Genomic DNA, 23918 nt, shown 5'->3' with positions numbered 1-23918 from the left:
AGACCAACGTTCATCTCCCAGGGACAAATGAAGGGAAAAAAATAAATAAGGAGAAGGAATCAAAAGGTAACACGTGTCGTGGCCTTTAATCAAACACAGGCGATAAGGGGTTGATTGCTGGGGTGACAAACAGAACCACACATCCATGCTTCGCAGCAGCACCTAGCGTGGCTGCCGCCCCCCTCAGCGATGGATCTGCGATCCGGTCGTAGTCTGATACATCCCCCTTGTGAAGGCTCCACTTCCCAAGTGGGAGATGGGGAAACTGAGGCACAAAGCGGGGCAACGACTTGCCCAAAGCCACACAGTGAATCGGTGACAAAGCTAGGAGTAGAAGGAAGCAGAGGTGACTCCCCGGCTCCTCTGGACTGCACTCCCTTGCCAGAGCTGGAACAGAACCCAGGAGTCCAGACTTCCAGGTCCCTCCCGGCTCTAACCCATAGGCACCACTCTCTTTACAGAGAACCCCGAGTCCTGATTCCCAGCCCACTACTCTAGACCCCAGAGCTAGGAATAGAAGCCCGGAGTCCTGGCACAAGTTAGGGGAAATTGGGAACTAGGGAATTAAAGTTTTTCAAAATGGCTAGCGATTTGGGGCATCTCAACTGTTGTTGCTCTGTTCAAAGACACCTTAAGGGGTCAGGTTCTCAGAAGGCAGGTGCTGAGACCTTTCTGAAAATCAGGGCCCAATATGGCACCCAAACCCACTAGCCACTTTTGAAAAGATAGCTCCCGCTCCCTAGCTCTAACTCACTGGACCTCACGCCCTGCTCCCTGGCCGGTTCCCACGTGGAGCACGCAGTGGAGGAGATGGAATCCTGGCAGACCCATCCCTGAATTTCAGATTAGCCAAATATCCAGCATCATTCCGTATCTCATAGGGAAAAAAAACACAAAACCCACCCAGCAGCACCATGGCTACAAGTCCCCCGGCACAGCCAGGCTTTGCAGAGAGGCTGTGGAAAGTAAAGGACTTCAAAGAATTTCCAGGAACACATTAAAAACATTCCGCCCCACACACACACACACACACACACACACCGAAAAAAGTCTGCTAAGCACTCAAGGCTCCAGAGCTAGAAAGTACAAATTGGATCTGTCCACATGCATAATCGGCACTCAGACGCCTCTGTGTTACACGCTCCATCTTTACTAGCAAAAACCACTGACGTGCCCAGAATTTTGTCCTCTTGTCTAAAGCATGAAAAGGGCTTTTAGAAATGTTAATAAGATTTGCTAAAATCACCAGTTGGTACAGACAGTCGGAGCCCCGACATGGCTCGGGGCAGCACTGTGGAGAAATTGCATGCACTTAGCTAAGACACCACAGGGACAGCGCAGTGGTGAGGAAACAGATGTCATTATATTACAGTACTGACTATGGGCCCCAACGTGCAAGGTGCTGCACAGATGCATAGTGAGGGAAAGTCCCTGCACCAAACAGCTTCCAGTCCAAAGAGACGGGGAAGAGAGAACTCTCCCCTCCTCGTTACAGAGGGAGAACTGAGGCCCAGGGAAATGAAGTGACTTGCTCCAAGTGACCCCGGGGGTCTGTGGCAGAGTCAGGAATGGAACCCAGAGCTCTGGAAGCTCAGGCCTGCCTCCCAAGAGAGAGTGGACCCCCGAGAAGGGCTGTCTCACTGAAAGGGGCACCCTGCACGGACCGCATGGGGCCAAGAGTGGGCATGATCTGGGAGTCCGTGACACCTTCCTCCCTGGACATGGGAGTTTAAGACAGAACCATGAAGAGCTACGACATATGCAAGTGGAATTTCACATTGAACTCGGGCCTATGACCCTGGTTTTAACACTAGGAGGGTTCCAGTCCCCAGGCAGATGTCTTGTCCCCCCAGCTGGGAACGCTGCAGAGACCCTAGTGGCGGAGGCAGAAGTGGTGCTGGTGAACACTCTTGGGAGGGCACACATGTGTGTGTGTGTACGTGCGATGTACAGGCCTTCCTCTTCCTTCACGCAAAACACAGGGGAAAGACATGGAGCCAAACTGATCTGCAGAAAGAACGGTTTCCTTAAAATAAAAAATAGCAAGAGAGGAATCTGAGAAGGCCCCCTGCTGGGGAACTGTCCTCACGCCTCCCGCCACGGTGGAAGTATTTGATTAATTAGTAGCACCTGTCAATGAATCACCCTAGAAGGTCAACCCAGGCTGCTATGAAGGGACAGCAAGGTCCTTTGAACAGAAAAGTCTAGATCAGCTTGGACCCACAGGCGGAGAATAGCACCCGCAAAGTAAAACACTACACCTGCCATCTCCGTGGGGCGGCCAAGCTGTCCATCAGCTCCGAGATAATCTCTCAGGTTCCTTTTTTCTGCTAAGAACTGTTGCATTGCTGGATTTTGTTATGTGTTTGAAGCTACACCAAAGAAGAGCCTTAAGCGTGTCCCTGCTGTAGTCCTGTCACATCAGAGGGCAGCTGCGTCGTGGCACATCACATGGGGCACCCGGGCTGAGGACGGCTGACACTTTCCCTGCAGGACTAGTGTGCCACGCTTGTAACTGCTGTGGGGTGAGCTGTGATGCTGGGGAGATCCGTCCAATCCACAGGCTTTGGGGGGTGAGTCCGCAGGGGGTGCAGATGGAAGTGCACTTGCCCGATGGTCTTATGCAGAGGAACTTTGCCCACCTCTCAAGGTGCTGCCGCCGATGCTTTGGAGGACAGGACGGCGAGCACTCTTCTCCAGGGTGACAGGAAGCCGGGTACCAGCCTAGAGGGACCGAGAGCAGGAGGTGGAATATTGGCCCAGAGCACCTTAGTGTAGTAGGAAAAGGAACGCTGGTCTAGATGACCCCTCCGTTCTGTTCTGCTTCCCTGAAGGCAGCAGAATATTATCACCAATCCCAGGCCCCAAAGCCTGCTAGCGTCCCTACGCACACGGCCAGTCAGGAGGCAGGGTCCCTCCCTGCCCAGCACACAAAAAACCAGGACTAAGGTTATAGATTCCTGGATTTTTGTGACTCCCGTTCTTGGTGTCTCCCCAGCTGCAAGCCGTCCAGGGCCGGGATCTGTCTGTGCAGCACCAAGTGGGCTGAGAAGACCCCCGTGGCAGGCGCGGGCGGCAGGCTAGCCAGCTGGAGAGCGGGGCAGCTGCAGGAGAACATGCTTTCCAGCAGGCTGCCATTTGGGCAGGCAAAACAGAATTGTGGGTGCAATTTGGCAGGGGAGATTTATGTCACGCCCAGGGCTGCGCCCGATTGAAGTGACAAACCTGGTAATCAGGCAGGTCAGTGACCTACATGTACTTTCAGCCTGCAATGCCAGAGGCCAGTGCCTGAGACACCGGCCCATCATGTTGTAATGTAATTCTCCCTCTTCCTATAATCACCCCTCAGTGCTGTGTGAGCGTTCAGCCAACACCCCTGCAGAGTAAGGAGGTCTCATTAGCCCCATTACACAGCTGGAGAAACTGAGGCAAGGGGAGGGCTGAATGACATGCCCAAGGACACACATGCAGTGAACCAACGTGGGCGCACTGAGAGGATAACAACTTGCTACTACCAGCAGCTAAAGAGAACTCTCTCTACCATGTGAGCGGAAGGGCGACGGGCTGAGAGTTCCAGGTTCAAACATCACAGCCACCCTGTTTAAAACACAACAGTGCTTTCAAGGCTCCCAGCCTCACCTGGACAAAGCCAGGTCCATTCTCTTCGGATGGCACAAGCATGGTCAATGCACGTTTGAACCGGTCACTTTTTCCGAGGTCGAGACCAGGGAAGCGACGCAGCCCTTTACGTGCTAGAAACAGACGAGATGAGCGGGCTGAGCGAGCGGTGGCCAGATGAGCTGCATGCTTCATGGTATGCGCCTCTCATATCCCCCACGCAGGAATCCTGCCGGAGCTGCTGCATGGGGGAGATAGGCTGGTCCTAGGTATATCCCAAAGGGATCTGGCCCAGAGAAACGAGGGTGACCAGACGTCCCGATTTTATAGGGACAGTCCCGATATTTGGGGCGTTGTCTTATACAGGCGCCTATTCCCCCTCCCCCCCGTCCCGATTTTTCACGCTTGCTGTCTGGTCACCCTAGGAGACGCACTCCCCTGACAGGAAGGCTCCGGCCACGCCTCTCTCTGATCCCATTTCCTCTCCTTCAAAGGGTTGTTTTAGCCTCCTTTTCGCTCTGTGCGGCCTGGGGGCTGGCAGAGCCGGTTGGGTGACGACACTAGAGCGGAAGGGGAAGCGTGGCGAGGCGCAGCAATGTCTGAAGGTGCAGAGCCCCAGGCAAAACTGGGTTTGTAACAACACACTCCCATGGCAGGACAAAACCTGAGGGGGTCCCAAGATAGCCTGGCCTCTGCAAAACCATGTGTAAGCTCTACCATGAGCTTTGAACCAACTCCACTAAAGATCTGGAGAGGCAGTCTGGCCCCGGGGGAGGGGGGAGATCTGGGTTCTGTCCCCAGCTCTGCTACTGAGCTGCTGGGAGACCTTGGGCAAATCACTTCCCCTCTCCCTGCCTCAGTTTCCCCATCCACCCTTTGTCTTGTCTGGTTCGACTGTAAGGTGTTCAGGCCAGGACTGTCCCTCACCGGCTGTGTGCTCGGTGCCCAGCACCAGGGCTTGGGCCGAACAGCGCCGCGACAGGGCGCACTTAATATGTTCTACGACTCTGCTGAGCTCGCATTGCTGATTCGGTCCCAGCTACACGACTGCGTCCTGAGGAGCAGATTAACGGCTCTGGGGTCCCGCGGCCTTTAGCCCAGCTGGCAAGGAGCTGTGCCGTGAGAGGCAGAGCATCAGTTTTCAGCTCACTGGCACTGTGCAATATAATGCCCATCTCAGAGTCCTAAACATGTCACACGGTGCAGTCCCCGGGCACATCCGTGTGCATTGATCAGCTCCCAGCTCCACTGACGCAGCGCCATGGGTGTGCGCGGCCTGCTACCCACAACTAAGAGGCGATGTTCCTGCCCTGTTGTGCTTAAAATATTCGTCAAACACAACAAACCAGGAGAGACGGCGTCAGACACAGAAGGCCTGGGAGCAGGGAGGGCGGGATAATGTAGCCAGGTGATGTGAATGGGTAACACAGCTATGCTGAAGTCTCTTCTTGCTCGAGGGACAACGCCAGGCGAGGGTATTCGCACTCCCAACGCACTCAGGGGTTGGAATTCTTTTGGCAACTGGAGCCGAGGTTCCGGAGCTGGAAAGCAATTGGGACGTGGCTTTTCGCTGAGGTTTGGAAGGACGAGTCAGACTAGAAGGCCTCAGGGAATCATCCCGCACTAGGACTCTTCCACCGCCTCACACAGCTGCATTTCACACTCCCGGCTGTAAACGACACCACAACTTGCAGGCAGGGGACAGCAGGATCCTGGGTCTAGGCCCGATCCTGCAAACACTGCCATGCACATGGGCCAGTCCCCCTCTTGGCCAACCTCAGGGAGCGACCCAGGGACCACCGCACAAGCGACTAGAGAGTAAGCTAAAGAATCAAGCGCTGTAGCTGAGGCCGTACCAACTCCTACGGTCCGCAGCTGGGCCTGGGCAGGGACGAGTAACACACTCCCCAGTCGATTACACATGCTTAACATCGAGCACCAGTCGTCCTGTTGAAATCACAGGTGCTTAACGTTACGATGCATTTTTGTAGGATGGAGGCCCGAGGGAGAAGCTCAGAGCTGCGCAGAGCAGCGAGTCACATCTGCACAGCTGGGTGGGGCCAGATGTGCAGCAAATGCAGATCACCGTCACGCCGTCAAAGGCAACGGAGCTCACCGCACACTAATGTTAACAGAGTCACACCGATTTACAACAACCGAGGAGCTGGGCTCTCGAACTTGGTTTTCCTCCAGTGGCTGGGTGGGGAAGGATCCAGGCTTGTGGCTGGTTTCAGAAATTAGATTTCCCCCCTTATACAAATGATAAATAAGACAGCATTATGGTAACTCATCCCTTCAGGGCAGCCCAGCGTACTTGCAAAACCCTGGCTAAGTTATTAGGCCGCAGGAGGAAAATAAAAAATTAGTAGCACACCGGAGAGCGGAAATATTGGGCCAGATCCCCACCTGGGGTCAATGGGCTTGGACTTCAGCGGAGCTCCGGCCATCTACACCAGCAGAGGAGCTGACTTGTTACCCAAACACGCCCCTTGCATGCAAGTCTAAAATCACAGGCCAGATCCTGAGCTGTCTAAACCGCGAGAGCGCCATTGACACCAGCGGAGGATCTGGCCCATTATCCAAACACGTCGACTGCGTGTGGCTCCTAAGGAGAAACCAAGAGACGTTTCCGTGGGGAAGGATGGACTTACTGTTTTCAAGCCCAGTTTGCAGCGAGTTAATTTGATGGATGTGTCTCTCCAGGATGGGAGGGGCTGGCTGGGGCACCCAGCATAGGGGCAATCCGTGCTGGACTCCGCTCTGGTGCGTCATCGGGAAGAGGGGGGGGGGTGAAGCACAGCATCCTTGAAGTGCAGCAAGTAACAACACGTCTTGTTGACAGCTGCACATTAAGTGTGACGGGTTTTTGACAGATCCAATTATAAAGCCAGGTCTCTGCAGAATCCCAGGCCCTGATATTTAGTGCATGAAATTTTGTTTCTGATTTTTTTTTTTAAAGTTGCACTACTTGGGGGGAGGCAGAAATAAAGGTAACCCCCACCCCCATCTATTTAACAGCCAGAGGGCCCCAGGCTGCTCTCTGTTAGCCTCGGGGGGCGGGGGGGATTGACACCCCTTCTTGCAGAGCCTAGTATCACTTGGTGATATCACGTAGTGCCTCGGGCTATTTCACCCTAGCCCCATTCATTGCCATGGGGTTGCTGCAGAAGCCAGGCCCTGTCCATACGGCAGTGGATTTGTGGGCTTTTCTGAGCGCTAAGTGACCCTGGTGGAAGCCCCATTTTGCACGGACGCAGCCTGCCTGCGCTGGGGCCTATGTCGGTGCAATCACGGCACATTTCCCTCGTCTAGACACACCCTGAGGGCAGAGAATCAGGCCCACAGTTTATGGCTGAGCAGGAGCGTGTCCCCTGCCCCCCAACTCCCCCCAGCCCCTCTCCTCCGCCCGCAGACTCTTGGCATTTGCCCAGCCCCCCGGCCCTGCTCCTCCCTACACACAGCAGAGGAACTCGAGGGGCTGGGGGTTCTACTTTTAATCCCAGCGAGACTGTCGGGTGTGGAATCAAAGCACCCCAGCCCCTCCCCATGCAGCTGGCCTTACAGACTGGGGGGGGGGGACAAGAGATACCCATCCTCTCTTCAGTAAATATGTATCGCGTGTGCGGCAGCCCTGCTCTCCTGAGCAGCAGGGACACGGTGCTATGGCAGGAGGCAGTAGATGGCCTGTTACCTACATCCAGGGGGTTTCTCAGCGAACAGCATACAGACTTTGAAAACACAGTGCATCCTTGTTACTTGTGCAGTGCATCTCTTCTGCGGGGAGCTGTAGCAAGCAGAAGGAGGGCTGGCTCTCTCGAACTGGAGTCAGAGCAGCTTCCCTGGACCTGGACACTGCTGGGCTCAGATTTCAAAAGAAGAGAGGCACTTGCCTGCATGCTGTTTGTGACCCGCTCTGTTCAAGGACTGCCACAATAACCCCAGCCCTGCCACGCAAGAATAATCCTACAATCCAGCTGATCAATCCTACAATAACAAACTGGGATGCACGCAGAACGGAGTGGGGTGAAAAGCTGAAAATCAGCAGCTATCACTCCCCGAATGCTTTACGAAGGAGGTCAGTATTGTTATCCCCATTTTGCAGATGGGGAAACTGAGGCACAAAGAGGGGAAGTGATTTGCGCAAAGTCATCCAGCAGGTCAGCGACACAGAACCCAGGGCTCCCGCGTCCCAGTTCTGTGCGCTGTCCAAATCTGAGCCTCACGCTGCCAGGAAGTTCTGAGACGCAGCCTCCCTGTATAACTTCACCTCTCTGTGTCTCAGTCCCCCAGCTGGGAGACGGGAACGATAGCCCTGCCGCTCTTTGTCTTGTCGGCTTGTTGGGGGGAGGGACGGTCTCTTCCTAGGTGCAGTGGGGTCCTGATCTTGATGGGGACCTGGGAGCCTCTGCTGTGATTGTCCCTCACAGTCACTTCCAGGAACTGAGGGTGTGGCCTGTTCTGTTCCTGCGTTCGGCTAGCACGGCATTTCCATTGTACAGAACTCCCCAAGGAAGAGACGCAGACACACTCGTCATCTGAGCAGGGGAGACAAATGTACGTTTTTCCCTCTTGGAGTCAAACTTCACCCTGGGCCCTGGTTTCTGGCTGTTCTAATAACATCAGTTCTGCAAACAGCGTAGAGCCGGCCCTGGCAGCCGGGGCAGGAGACAGGCGAGACAAAGATACCTCACGTTAGCCCGTCGAAAGCAAAGGATTGGGGTGAGCGAGGCCTAAAACCTCCCATGAGGTCCCTGGATTCGGCAGCAAGCTAGAGATTCTGGGGCAACTCCATTTAGACTGAAAAACGTTGATTTTTCTCTTCTTTGTTTTTTGTACTTAATGGGGTGAGAAAAGTGAGGTGACACAGATGCCGTGTTACTGCTTCTCTTAGGAGTGTCCCCGCTGGGAGGCCTCGCAAAGGTTTTCTACGAACAGTGTCCAGTGGTCATCACATCCCACGAAGGGAAGGGGCAGTTCGTACCGCTCTGCAGGGAAGTCGGTCGGTCTGTCTGGGGGTTTTATACCCCCACTGCCTCTGTAACATCAGGACTCCTCCCAATAGCGACAGGGCCCTCCCTCGCGGAGACGTCTCTGCAGTTTGTGCTGGTTTATGCTTCGCTCCTGGGAAGCTAGGCTGCTGTGATTCCCACTCAGCTCTGAGCACCAGGGTGGATTTCTGTGCACCGGCCCCGACCAGGCGAATCTCCACCCTTGCCAATGCTGCTCCATCTCCACTGACGCTCGCAGCACGGGCAGCCCCCGTGGAAATCAGCCACGGATCCAGCGTTTGGCCTTGCGTCACCCTGGCCAGTGGGCACAAGACGGTCGGCTGTGGTGCTGCAAAGAGCAGCGGCAGTCCGCCTCGGCTAGGGCTCCCGCCATCGCTCGTGTGGACGGAGCTGAACCAGGATTAACCGGGGGAGTGAGGGGTGGGGAATTCAAAACCAACCCGCGTGCAGCAGATGTGGACAGTGCACTGAGTGGGGATTTGGGAGACCGGCGTTCTGTTGAAGGTTCTGCCGCTGACCTGCTGTGTGACCTTGGGCATGTCCGTTCCTGTGTATGTGCCTCAATTTCCCCTCCACCCCCTTGTCTACTTAGATGGTCAGGTCTCCAGGGGTGTCTGTGCAGCACCCAGCACAGTGGGGCCCCAGTCCCTGCTGGCACTGTAATAGCAACAGTAACCCGTGTCTGGTTTCAGCCCAGCACTGGGGCAGCCAGGCAGAGCCTGGGCGTAAGGCCATGGAAATTAACCGGGCTGTACGCCCAGCAGCAGCGCCACCCTCACCCTTCCCCCTGGAGCCGCAGGGCAGCGCCAGCCAGGCTTCTTTGTGCTGCACTGAGCTGAGCCGCCCAGGGCATAGCGGGAGAGCGCGTCTGTCCTGGACACGCAGGGGAAGTGATGGCGTTAGAGGAGCACCAGTGCGGGACGGGCTGAGAGCACCACACCTGGGTTTGTGTGCGGGGACGGGCGGGAGGTGGAGGCAACACCCGAGTAAGAGCTGGAATTAGCTGCAGACAGACCTTTGGGGCTGGTCCTTGTGCTCCCCCTCCCCAGCCACTTGGCACCATAGCAACCCACACGGAGCACATCACGGCGCACAGCTCAAGCAAGCTAAGTAGGTCACGAAATATTGACAGCGGCGAGACACGGAGCAGAGACTCACGCTTGGGCAGCAATCGCACCAGCAGCCTTCTCGGCGCGTTTCTTCTCCCCTCTGAGCGGGGCGGGCGATTAGCGACAGGAACCCGCTGCCGCCCGCTCCGTGCAATCAGAGAGTGTGTGTGTGTGTGTCTCTCTAGAATACCCAGCGAGCGCCATTGACTGTGTTAAATACCCCCGGCTAGTTAAACCCAGCCCTGTCATTCTGCCACAAGGGAGCGGAGGTTGCAGGACTTGGCTAAAGGAGGAAAGGGGGAAGGTTCCTAGGCCAGACGGGCCCAAGCGGCGTGCTAAGACTCGTTAATCTCGGAGGATCCGGGCCCCGCTCGCTCCCTTAGGTAGCGGTCAGCGACTGCCCCCAAAAACACAGGAAAATCTGCAGAGGGCTCAACCCCCGGCTCCTGCAGCGGGGGGGTGCCGGCTTACGCAAGCCCCCGACCTCTCAGCCTTTCCAGCGTGGCAGGGCCCGGCTCATGGCGAAGCGCTGCTGGGGGGGTCGAGCTCAGTAGACAGGCCCGAACTCCCTGCAAGCTCTGAACGCTGCTAGTCCGACCTCTCTGCCAGCACAGAGCACGTACCACGCCGGCTGAGAGCCAACCCCAGACCAGCCTCTGCCAGAAAACTGCCCAACAGGGGCCCGGCCAACTCTGGGCTACTTCTGTGACTCTCAGCAGCCAGATCCCAGCGTTTTAGGCCAGGGCCTGCAATGAGACCCAAATATTGAGATTCCGGCTGCTGGGGAAGGAGACCCCCGCTCCATTCGGACACCAAGCTGCATGCTGGGCAGGCTGGTTCCAACTGCAGGCAGCCCTGGTCACACCCGGGATCAGCCCCCCTCAGCCCCTCGCTCACAGAGTCAGGCACCAAAGTCAGACAGGTCAGCCGGCAACGAAAGCAGCTGTTTGGCCCGCACGTAGGAACATGTACATAGCTGGATCAGACCAAAGGTCCATCTAGCCCAGTGTCCTGTCATCCGACCGTGGCCAATGCCAGGTGCCCCAGAGGGGATGAACAGAACAGGGAATCATCAAGTGATCCATCCCCTGTCGCCCATTCCCAGCTTCTGGCAAACAGAGGATAGGGACACCATCCCTGCCCAGCCTGGCTAATAGCCATTGATGGACCTATCCTCCATGAACTTATCTAGTTCTTTATTGAACCCTGTTATAGTCTTGGTCTTCACAACATCCTCTGGCAAGGAGTTCCACAGATTGACAGTGTGTTGTGTGAAGAGTCACCCCTCCCCAAACCACCGCCTGGAAGGCACCGGAGCAGGGGCAGTCACTCTGTTCGTGGCTGAGAGTCGAGGGAGGCTGGGGGAAGGCTAGCGGGGAACCCCACCGAGATTTCTTCCTTCCCCCAGAGGGAGGAAGGGAAGAACTTGGCCCTTCTTGCCGGGCTCTGTCTACCATGCTTCTCCGCCCAAAGGTGCAAGACAGCGTAGGTGAGGCCGGAGCCGACAGCCGCTAACATTAGGCCTCTTTCATTGCCATGGGCAGGCCACCAGCAGCGACGTGGCTTTTGAAGACCAGTGGAGTATGTAAGCGTGTGATTCCCAAGGGCCAAGACAGTTGTTACCCCAATGCACGGAGCGGGGAGCGAGCCCTCAGCACCAGCACCCTCGGAGCTGGCATTTCCGAATTCCAGCCACTGCTGCCTCTCTAGAAGAACTGCTCTCGTTCAAGCCGGGGCTCCTGGGCTCAGTGCCGAAATCTCTGGCCTGGCCCCACCCCCCAAGCATTCAGAAACCAGGAGCCTGGCCCCCCGGAAATCAGGAGATCGGCTTAACAATAAGAAGAGTTTGGAGTTCCCGTCTTCGCTTTCTGAGCCATCCGGCTGTGTTCATTTCACGTGGCTTCTGTAATCATCAGTATTAGAAACGCTTTTTGAACGAAAGCCGAGATTTCATCCTGCCTTGACCAGCTACCGTGAGACAGGAGATAAAAGCAGGAGAGTTGACACTGATGCCCGAGGGAGGTCAGACTAAATCCACAAATCCTGGGTCCTTCTGGCTTGGAAGCCTCGGCGCCCCTGGGAATACAGATTCCTTTCCACGCCTGTAAACAGTCTACACTCGCTGCTGCCTCTGCTGCAAACAGCCAAGCCCCTGCTAGCGAAAACTAACAGGCGCTTCCCTTTCATCACCTAACAAGGCCCAGCCACCACCACATCTGCTCCGTGAGCGCTTGACAAAGGGCGGCTGCCCCAGCTGGGCCAGGGGAAATAGAAGTGGCAGGCGTTCAATCACTCAGAGAGGCTGGAAGACAGTTTGTTTGGGAAGGCTGGTGCGTTACAAGGGCGATTCTTTCCCTACAACGACCTGCCCAGTTGTGCTTTCAGGCCTGAAAGCTACTCCAGCACTTCCTGCCTTTGCAGCGGAGCTCGCCAGGGAACGGGCTTGCACCCCGGCAGCTAAACACGTGGAACGTGCCGGCGACGACGCCCCGAACCTCCCCGACGAGATGGCTGGGTCCTTTGCGAGTGCATTAAAGAGTGACCGCGGCGCCTCCTGCAGGGCGGACGGGGCCAGGCACGTGCCCCATGGAGCACAGACAGCGCTGGGCTCCCATGCAGGACTCTGCGCGCTGCGAGACCGCTGCCTGTGCACACGGTGTCCATGTCTACATCCATGGGAAAAACTGGTTAGCGAGATCTCGGGAAGGGTTAATGGCTTCCGCACAGATTAAGGACCTAAGCAGCTTTGGGATTTAGGAAGATCATGCTAGTAACTTGAGGTAGGACGTCACCGCCAGCCAGGGGGGAAGTGAAGGGATCCGGAGCCTGCTTAGACGCAGGAGCTGGCATCAGCCAATTTGCTGCCCACCTGGCTCTGCTACCTACATGAGAGACACTCCAATGGGGCCAGGAGAAAGCTCCAGGCTAGTTCACCTGCTGGAGGGAGGACTGAGGTGCAGGACTCCGAGCTGGAGGTGGGTCTGTCTCGGGAGAGACCAGAGCCAGGTGTGAAAGCCAGGTTTGCATTCTGGAGAAAGGCAAAGGAACTTTCAGGTCCTTCCAGCAAGCGCCGGGGAGGGGCAGCATGGCCTAGTGGGAAGGACACCGGCATGGGGCTGGGAGACCCGGGTGTTCCCAGCTCTGCCTCGGTCCTGCAGAGTGACCTTGGACAAGGCCCCTGCCCCTCCGGGCCTCTGTCTCCCCTTTTGTCCACCTGAGCCTGTGGCGTGGGGCCCATCTCTCGCCCTGCGCTGTGCAGCTCCCAGGACCCATGGCCCTGATCTCAGCTGGGGGCTCCAGGTGCCGCCGTAACGCAAACAAGATAACCCATTTCCAACGAGTGAGAGAAACGCCAGGACCCGCAAGCATAAAGGTGAATCACGCTGCCCGAAGGCCATGAAAACGGAGCCCGCCATGACGTGAGTTACGCTGCTGGAGTGACAGCTGAGACTGTGATGCCCTTCTAACGGAGAGAAGCTTGTGAAATGGCAGCTATGCCCGGGTGTCTGATTCTTCTCTACACGCAGCTGTGATTCCCTGCGAGAATAGCCCGCTGGGGCCCGGGCCTGGGGCAGAAGAGCCCTCACAGATCAGGAGAGCGAGTCAGGCACGTCCTGCCCGTGCGGAGAGATCGTGCTGGCGAGAAGGGGACTAGCGGCCCTGTTCTCTACCGGCTTGCACAGGATCTTCTCAGACTCTGGGGGAACGTAGCCATCAGATTTCGTCGAGAGTCAGGGTTTAAGACGTGCCCGATACCCTGCCTCAGGAAACACCTTCACGTCGATCCCAAACAGCCCCAGTGTCAGGGAGCAGCTGGCCGGAAAATGAGGCTTCATTCCATTTCGTGACAAAGCTTAAGGTTGTGGCCTTTGTTTTCATTCCGCATGGGAGCAAAGCCGAGAGCTGAGTTCTTACAAGGCGAGATCGGTCCCAGGAACACCAGCGGCCCAGGGCAGAGGGCACTCACCCGGGTGCCAGGGACCCAGGTTCAAGATCCACGCAGTTTGATTCAGCACCAAGCCCTGAACCCGGGTCTCCCATTTCACACTCTCTGGTTTTGACCAGAAATTCCATCCTGGGCCTGAGAACCCTTCCCACCCACACTGCAGTCAAAACCGACACATTCTGTTCTGACAAATCACCATTTTCCAACCAAAACGTTTCTTTGAAAAATCCCCCCCAGCTCCAGGAAAGTCCTCGGCTCTACTGCTGCTGGGCAAGACCGTCCTCAGAGCTGATGGGACGCTGGCTTGGAGGCCCCATCACTTTTATATGCAAGGCACAGGACGCCCCCCCCACCTCACATTCAGGCAAGGGAAGAGGCACATGTGAGAATAATTAACCTGGGGACATGGTGGGCTCTCCAGCACTTGCATTCTTTACATCGAGACTGGACAGCTCTTTCTAGGAGCATGCCCTGGCTCAGACAGAAGCTACGGCTTGAAGGAACCGCGTTGAGTGACGTTCTCTGGTCTGGATTATGTAGGAGGTCAGACTGATCATAATGGTTCCTTCTGGCCTTGCTCTATGAATCTACACCTCTGAATGAACCCCCCCAAATCTAACAGCGTTTGGGAAACAGAAATGGAAACATTTCGGCCAGCTGGGCAAAAGTTCTTGGTTTCACCCAAAAATTTCCCCCAATTGGCTGAAAATTTTCAAGTTTTTGCCCGTTGAAAAAACTTCAGTTTTTCTATTGAAAAAAAACCAAACACAATTTAATAGAAAAAAAATCACTTTTGCTGACATTTTTCACAGGAAAGATTCTTTCCTGACCAACTCTGAATTGGGCACAGGCCAAACATACTCCTGCTCGGAAGTGCTTTCAGATCAGCCGCAGGAAGGCACTAGAGAAAAGGCCAAACGTTAATAGTCACCCATCAGTAACAGAAGGCTTCGCTTCCCAGCGTTCGCTGTTATAAAGATACAATAGATCAGTCCATCCAGCTGGCACCTCCACCTAAATTCACTTAATATTCTGGAGAGAAAACAGCTCAGCCGACGCTGTGAACCATGCACCTTTCTGAAGGGCCGGTGAGAGGGGCAGGCCGCAGCCTTCAGGGATTATTAGCAGTGGTTGCAAATGCAGGGAAAGTTAGCGTATCCATTTGCACCGTGGATTGTGACGGTGCAGAGAAAGGATAGCACCGAGGGAGGCGGATTTGGCTTTGGAAAGGGGAGGGGAAGGAACAGAGGCTCCCAAGCAGATGATGCCAGGGTTATCATTCTCCCGCTGGCCGGATTTAGCTCCCAAACGAAGTTGCTGAAGATGGATTAAAGCTGCATATTGATTTTCTCTTCGTCCACACTATCAAAGCTGCTGATACCGGTAGCAGCAGATGAGCGGAGAAAGATGCAGCACCCCAGAGCCATGGAGCAGGGGGTTCTCCCCACACGGCTGAACTATTAACCGAGTGAGACGTGGGCAGGAGAGCCTGGTGAACAGGGCTCCCCCTCAGCCCAGGGAAGCACCAAGGGCTTGAATGGAGAGTGGGGTCCCCCCTACCCGGGAGGTTGGCTCCACATCCGCACTTACTGCCCAGAAGGTCTGAGGCATCGCGTGGCCTGCAGGCTAGGGGGACATCTCAGCTCGTTCGTCTCGGGGGGTCTAGAATATGGTTTGGGAGTTCGGGGGGGGGACCTAATCAAGTCCTGGTTCTGCTCTGTGGCGAGTCAGCGCCAGAACTGAAGCTCCCCTCAAATTGGGAAACTTTAGCTCTGAGCCCAGACACAGCGCCTGGGAATGAACTCCCTTCTGTGCCCCCAGCTCTCCCCCCCCCAGCCTGCGCCCTGATGCCTCCTGCCCTCCCCTAGGCTGCCCTCGCATGGGCCCAGCTGTCCCACCTTGGCCCCCTGGTCCCATCAGTGGCTCAGTTTTTCTAGCTGACAAACTTCTGCTCCGCACCCCTTCCCCCCACCCGCCCGCCGCCCAACCTCACCAGCACCCTGGCTCCGAGAGCTGCTTGTACTCCCACTCTCACCACCCCCGGGACAGCCGCTCTCAGCCTGGGGGCGCGGGCGCAGTGTTCTACGCAATCAGAGTAAGACCCTTGATTCTAGCCCTTCCGAAGAGGAAGGGAGCGTGCAGAGCGCGGCCAGCGCCCTAACGAGGCGCACCCAAGGTGCCATTAGCTCATCTAGCCGGGCCTCCCGCGTGACACAAGCCAGCCAGAGATTTTCACCCGCTTCCCCCTGTCCTGAGCTCAGGAACTCGCGTTGGGCTAACGTGTCATCGAGAAAGGCAGCCAGCCTGGCTCTGAAGACACCAAGGAATGGAGAATCCCCCACCGCCCTGGGGAGCTGGGAAAAAACGGCCTAATTTCTAACGGGAATTTGTCTGGCTTCAGCGTCCAGCCTTAGTGCCTGTCCTGCCTTTCTCTGCGGGGGCCCTGGGGCAATGAGCTCAATGGGGCGCCCCACCTGCCTCCTGGGACTTTGCATCAGACCCTTCCTGCTGGAGAAACTGCAGACAAGCAGTCTGAACCACAAGGACGGGAGCAGGGTCTGCACTGTGCAGTCATTATGAATCTCTCAGCCCCCGCCCATTCCCCACTGCGCCGACCGTCTCCTCCCGCCCATTCCCCACTGCGCCGACCGTCTCCTCCCGCCCATTCCCCACTGCGCCGACCGTCTCCTCCCGCCCATTCCCCACTGCGCCGACCGTCTCCTCCCGCCCATTCCCCACTGCGCCGACCGTCTCCTCCCGCCATTCCCCACTGCGCCGACCGTCTCCTCCCGCCCATTCCCCACTGCACAGACCGTCTCCTCCCGCCCATTCCCCACTGCGCCGACCGTCTCCTCCCGCCCATTCCCCACTGCGCCGACCGTCTCCTCCCGCCCATTCCCCACTGCGCCGACCGTCTCCTCCCGCCCATTCCCCACTGCGCCGACCGTCTCCTCCCGCCATTCCCCACTGCGCCGACCGTCTCCTCCCGCCCATTCCCCACTGCACAGACCGTCTCCTCCCGCCCATTCCCCACTGCGCCGACCGTCTCCTCCCGCCATTCCCCACTGCGCCGACCGTCTCCTCCCGCCCATTCCCCACTGCACAGACCGTCTCCTCCCGCCCATTCCCCACTGCGCCGACCGTCTCCTCCCGCCCATTCCCCACTGCGCAGACCGTCTCCTCCCGCCCATTCCCCACTGCGCCGACCGTCTCCTCCCGCCCATTCCCCACTGCACAGACCGTCTCCTCCCGCCCATTCCCCACTGCGCTGTCTCCTCCCGCCCATTCCCCACTGCACAGACCGTCTCCTCCCACCCATTCCCCACTGCACAGACCGTCTCCTCCCACCCATTCCCCACTGCACAGACCGTCTCCTCCCACCCATTCCCCGCTGCGCAGACCATTTCCTCCCGCCCATGGCCACGTGTCAGCAGCACTGGAGTTGGCCTGGCAGTTTCCATGGGGAAGCACCAGGAGCAGAGCACTGGTGTATTTTCATTGTCTTTATGGTAGAAAAAGCCACAGACCGGGGACCCTCTGAACTAAGGGGCCAGGGCCAGAACCAGCTCAGGTGTCCGTGGGGAGGGATTGTCATTGCGCTATGTGCCCACAGCACCGAGCACGGCACACAGACTATTCCTCCACCAGGCTGGGACGGCGAACGCTCCGCGGTAAGTTTTAGGCTGTTAGCCAGCATTTCACACACGCTCCCCGTTAGCCAGACACTGTGTTACTTGGTTGTTCAATGCCTTTGCGTCAGTGCCTCTCGCTGCCCCACACAAGCAGCTGGGTTAAAGACTTGAGCAGCAGTCCCCGCTGCTTCTCGGTCGCGCAGCTCTTTGAAGGGCTGCGGTCGAGCCGCCATTCGAGATCATCTTATCAACGGTGCCACAGAGGGGATCGATACAGGAATGAGCTGAATAGATGATGAGAGCGGTTGCTCCGCGGGAGACGGGAATCGCTGCTCTGTACCACGGTCACCTGTCCTTGGCCTCTCTGGCTTTCACTGAACAGCCCACCTGTGTGCGATGCTGTGAGTCCATCGCCCCGTCCCTGCTCCCACTCCTACCTCTGTCTGCGTCAGCTCCCCTACCCCCCATCTCCTCTCACTCGCCCCTTTGGGCCGTCATTCCCACTTCACCGGCACCCAGCACCCTCCCCTCGCCGCCTCCTTCACCCACCGGCGTCGGACGCCCCACCTTACTTGTCTCCACTGTGTTAGACTCCTTGGGGCAGGGACCTTGGGCGTTTGAAATGCAACGTACACTCGTGATGCTCCGCAAACCAATAGCGCTCAGCAAGGCTAACCCAGCTCGTTCCATTTGCACGGGCCAGTTCGTGCATCGTCCCAAACATTCACTGTTCCCCTCCCGAAATGGACAAAGCAGAAAACCTGCCACGATTCCCCAGTCAGGGCATCTGATCTAGATCAGGTGCCACCCTCTGACCAGCCCACAAGCCAGCTCTTTCCAAAGGCACAACATGCCTCCCAAGCAGGGCATCTGCCCGTCACCTGAGCCGCCTTCCTCCCAGAGAGCAGGAGAAAGCTCCGTGTGCTGTGCTAAGAACGAAGCTCTGCGTAGGGCCCAGCGGTCTCTCGCAGCAAGCGCCCGGGAGAGCTGCTTTACGGCCCTGGTGCTTAGACGCTGCACAGAAGCTGCTTGCCCCAGCCAGCTCTTCCCAACCGGCAACAATCACAGCTGTATCCCTCCAATCCCCGCTCCCTTCCTACTGGGCTAATTAGCCAGGTCCCGCCCGGCCTGGCCCAGCGATGGAGGGGGCATGAGCCTCCTGTCCAGGCCCAGGCCAAGCCAGCTCGGGAAGACGTTTGATGGGCTTGGATCAGATTCCGAGGATGAGCCCGGGGAAGGCGGCACTGAGGAACGTGACAGATGTCACCTGCCTGCCTCCTAATGGGTTGAAGGGTTTGAACTTGGCTTAGCAGCCACTTCAAATAGCAGAAGGCACTCGGGAGCGTTGGCAGCGAGAGGTGAGGTCGAAGGAGAGGACACGACGTACCCGAGAGCCAGGGATATTTGTACTCACTGCTCAGCACCTGCCTGCTGCCGCAGGAGCCCCTCCCACCCTCCCCTTCCCCAGCATCTCACCTGGGCTGCACATTACCAAAGCCGGGTGAGGGCGCTAAGGCATAGGGTGAGTCTGACACAGGCATTAGGTGCCATGACCCACGCCGGCCCCAGCAGCGAGCCAGATGTCACGCTCCGTGGCCAGTGCGGGGAAGAGTTGCACAGTTACAGATTGAAGGTTGGCATCCAACTCCCAACCAAGACCCTGTGGGCGGGTACCTGGTGCGTGTGCATCATGAAATCCTTCCGCCCCGCCCCGCGTGGCCCCTGACTGCAAAGCTCCGCGCCGGGAGGGGCCTGTGCCACGGGAAGGCCCTTGGAAACCGACCTGATCCTAGCAAAAAGTCATCTCATATTCTGCGCCCAAATACCAGATTCTCAGAGATCCCCAAAGCCGGCGGCTCGCCTGGGCTGTTTGCTCGGCAGTGCGAAGTCACAGCTCAGGCACTGAACTCGCCACTGCAGGGCAGGGCTCTCTGCCGGGCCAGCCAACCGAGGCCGCATTCATTGGGTTCCCAGGCTCCTCCTTAACCCACGTCCTCCTACCGCTCTACCACCCGGTCACCAACCGTGCCACTCAGCCTGGCGGGGGGCGCTCGGGGTCAAGGCCAAGAGCAATTCTCTATCCACGGACCCGATCATATGCGCGCTGTACCAGAGGTTCTCACCTGCCCCTACTGTCAGCTCTGCTCCCATAGGATCTGTCCCATCCTCGTCCCAGGTCCCTGCGGACAGGACCTGCCACCAGCCAGATGCTGCAGGGGAACAAAGACAAGGGTATCAGCGGAGAGGTGGCCAAGGCGCTCTTGCTCCATCTGCCAGGAGCTGTTGCAATAAGGAGGTTTCTCCCTCCAGCTGGGGCGTAACTGGCTCGCTTGTCTGCTCGGCCCCGGACCGCACTGGATACGGACCCTGCACTGCCAGCCAGGGCAGTGGCTTTAGTGACCATCGTAACACTTCGCTCCCGCTTTAGCTTTCAGTCTCTGCAAGCGTTACAGAGAGATGGGCAGGGCAGGGCTGGGCTGCCCATTTTACAGATGGGCAAATTCCTTCCCAGGCCACGTTCCCTACAGTCACACAGGGAGTCGGCAGCAGAACCGGGCCTGGAACCCAGGGGTCCTGACTCCCAGGCCCACTCCCTGTTCACCAGGCCTCCCTGCAGCCTAGCTGTAACCCAGCAGCAAGCCGCGCTTTGCCCCAGAGGCCAGTGGGTTTTACAACAGGGCGTCCAAGCTGTGCCCTGGCGTTGTATGTTCCTGGCACGTCACTAGCCGTTGGTGGCCACGAGCTCATGACACTGCTAGCCAAGAGGCCCCCGCGCCCCAGTATTTGGGGTCCTGGGAGCCCGACAGGCTCTGCAAGGCTGTCATGGCACAAGGCAGGGGAGGGGCTGTGTCTGAGAGAGCAAGAGACCTGCAGGCCCATGCAGCAGGATGGTAGCTGGGGAGGGGGAAGATCTCCTTCTCCTCACCCTCCGGGTTGTGCTTTGGCTGCCTAGAAAACAACCAGCACAAATGTCTGCTCCACGGTGCCAGGAACAAAGAGCCCCCAGCCAGCACTTCTCCGCCCCAGAACTCAGAGCGCTTGGAGGTCAGCAGGCCGGGGCAGAGCCAGGGATTAGAGCCCAGGCCTCCTGAGAGCCATTAGGCCACGCTGCCGCCGTCCATTAATGGGCCTTGCTCTATACCAGGGCCAGGAGAACGGCCACGGAGGCCACGTTCCTGAGCTGCACAGCGGCCACGGCCACAGAGCTCGAGACGCCACCGGCAGCGCTCGGGAGGTGGCAGAAGCCCCCGAATGGGGAGACCCCAGGGGTGCAGAGGGTGAGGCGAGGAGGGAACCCCACCCTGCAGCGCGTGGGGCGGGAACTAGAGCATAAATGACTCACCAGTGGGAACAGGCTCCGGCCGAGCGACTCCCTGCAGCCTCTGTGGCTCCCCTAGCGCTCGGGGCTGGGCTCAAAGGGCCCCATGCTGCTCACCAGCCCTGGGAGCAAGGCAGACGCTAGAAATGTGCAGCCCCCCCCGCCCCCAACTAACCCCCCGGGCCCCAGGGGCTGTAACAGGGCTGGCGGGCCACAGAGGAAATCACAAGGACTCTGGGAGCTGAGCCCCCAACACTCCCCACAAGTCAGCGTTTGCAAGGGGCCCAGGCGCGCTTGCTAGGCCTGGGGGGAGCCGAAAGCCCGCCCCAAAAGCAGCTCTCACGGCTGTGTGACCCGGCGGGCGTTCCCGACCCCCCGCCGATACGGGGCCAAGGTGTTTACCTGGAGGTCCCCACTTGGTCCGGGCTCCCGGCACAGCGGCCAAGAGGGCCACTGCGTTGCCATCGGGATCCACGCACTGGGATGTCCACGACGAACACCAAACCCTCCTGCCAGCCGGAGCGGGGTGCAGGCCCCAGGGCCCATCTGAGGGAGCCCGGGAGGGCAGCCGGGGCCGCCCCCGCCAGGGGCTGCGAGGAGGCTGGGCGGTGTGGCCCAGGGCTGAGGGAAGCTGGAACGGCCCCAGGAGAACGTTTACACCGACACTGGATTAAGTGGGGCCTTGTCTGCTCCACCCCTGGCCAAGCTGGGACCAGAGCCCCACACGGCCGCCTCTGATCATTCAATTTGCCGCTTGCCTCGGAGAGCCCATCTCAGGCTCGCAGCCGGTCTGAGGGCCCAGCGGTAACCGGCCTTTCCCTTCACAGGCCCCCCCAGGGACAAAGCCCCCCTACAGCCCCAGGCAGCCCAGCGCCCCCAGGCCGGCTCAGAGCCCCGAGCGAGGGGCTGCGCTCAGTGGCCAGGCCTGGGCTTCCCTCTAGTGACGCTGGGAGGAAATGCAGGTCCCGGCTGCCAGGGCCTGGCTATCCAAGGGGTTTGTGCACCAGGCCAGCCTCCTGTGTAGACAGGCCAGACTGGCACGATTTACTGGCTGTAAGGGCACGGCAGCTGTGGGGGGTTTCCAGCGAATGTGCCGCGGGCTGCGAGGGGCAGTGGCTGAACAGGGGCAGCTGGGCTTTTTGTGGGACCTGCCGGAATCCAAGTTGTTTAGCGGGAAGTGGCCGTGCCTGGGCCTCCTGGCTTGCTTCGGGCTGATCTCGGAGCAGGCTCTGCCTCTCCCGTCAGGTCTGTCATGCGCTGTGCGAGGGAAGGTGCTGGCCTGATGCAGTGATCGCTGGAGGGCTGGTGCCTCAGGCTGGCTCTGGCGGGATCTTTGCATGGGTGCACTGCAGTCCCCTGCTGTGGGTGCACTAAGGGGAGTAAAACAGGCTTTAGGTTGGCCTGAAAACTAAGGGCTTGGCTACAAAGGGAGTTATTCCAGTTTAAAAAACAAGGAGTCTGGTGGCACCTTAAAGACGAACAGATTTATTTGGGCATAGTCTTTAAGGTGCCACCAGATTCCTTGTTGTTTTTGTAGATACAGACTAACACGGCTACCCCCTGATACTTGATTCCAGTTCAACTGTTCCTAAGTCACTCCCTGTGTGAATGCTCTTACGCTGCAATAGAAGTGTCATTCCAAAAATGAATCCACTTCAGAAGTGGATTAAGCTAATTTGAAATAACTGTTTGTCTGCATAGGGAAATTAATTTGGAATACGCTAGGGTGTGAATGTAAAGTGGCTTAATTACCCTGATTAACTCCCCATGTTATTCTGGAATAAGAGTGCCTTGTTCTGAATGAATGGCTTAAATTAATAGTGGATTAAGTTAATCTGGAATAAAGCACTCTTATTCCAGAACAAAAATGTCCACATGTGGCATTAACCAGGAACAGTTAATCCACTTTACGTCCTCACTCTACTTTATTCTGAATTAAGGTTCATGTGTAGACAAGCCCTGCTACGTTTCTCTAGCCAGACTCGCTCACTAACGACCGTCTCTAGTACGAGCCCTGCTCATTTCGGAAGCTACCACACACACAGCCCCTGCTGTGGGTGCCAGTCTAGGGCGGGGCATACCTGGAGGTAGCAGGGGCGGAGTCAGACATCCCTCCACCCAGGACACACCTGAGCCTGCCTCGCCCTGGAGAAGTTCTAAAGAACCAGCCAGCCACCGTGTCTCTGCTATTGCTGAGTGTGGGTCTGTGTCCCCTAACCTGAGCCTGCAGCGGTTACAAAACACGCTTACTTTACATAGAGACAGTGCAGTTGGCTGAGTGATGCCAACGTAGCGTCGCAGGAGCGGAAGGGACCTTGGGGGGTCATCTAGCCCAGTCCCCTTTAGCTGAAACACACGTAGGAGAATGTACATTAAGCTCGGCTTGGCAATCAGTTTAAGCCTGGGAGTTAAAAGTTTGCCGGCATAAGTCAGGAGGAGTAAGTGACCTGGGGTGACGAGGTGGAGCGCTAAGAGCTGGGGCATGAACAAGTTACCACAAATCGTGAAATCTGAATAGCATTTTGGGGAGGTGGGGGGTTAAGTAAGGTACCTTACTCTAAGTGCATTGACAATGCTAACGAACGTGTTGACACACATAGCTCTATCGCTAATCAGAACACCAATGATGGTTACCTAGAAGGCTCCATATGGACAACAGGTGGAGATTTAATTACATATGGCCAGGGAGGTTAATATGTAAACAAGGGGGTACGAAAACTGATGTAGGGATATTTACCAGTGGGGCATCAGAATGACATAGGCGATTTATGGTGCCCTCCACTGCCTGTCTCTGTTTTCATTGCTCCATGAAGTTGTGAGGGTGTCAACTTTGTGTCCATTTATTGGCCAGTGTTTATCGTTTGCTTTGGCTTTTGATTAGAAGTTTTGGGTCTCCGTGTGTCGCTAACCCATCTCAAACTCAGCCTGAATACGTTTGTCTCAGGTAGCCATTCGAGTCCCGAACCTGTTTGGGATCAGTTTGATTTTGCAAGTTCAATCCATTCAGGGTTACACTGAGGGTGGGGCTGGCCCGCCCGGGAGAGGCTGATGCACTGAGGAGGAGAGGGCTTGCACAGCTGTCGTCTTGTAATGTTTAAAATAAATAGCTGGGGCATGTGCAATGAGTTTGGTGGGGTCTCAGCTGAGGTCCCAGTGAAGAAACAAACCAATCCCATTAACTCAGACAACTCTTCCCCGGTGCTGATGGCTGCCGCAGCGTCTCTGCTGGCTGGCTGGGCCACGGAGCGGGGGCACGCGCCTTCCTCTAGCCCTCAGCCCCTTGGT

This window comes from Chrysemys picta, chromosome 24, assembly GCF_011386835.1.
Source record: "Chrysemys picta bellii isolate R12L10 chromosome 24, ASM1138683v2, whole genome shotgun sequence".
NCBI lineage: Eukaryota > Metazoa > Chordata > Testudines > Emydidae > Chrysemys > Chrysemys picta.
The sequence above is the reverse complement of the archived record's forward strand: the minus strand, read 5'-3'. Positions refer to the sequence as shown.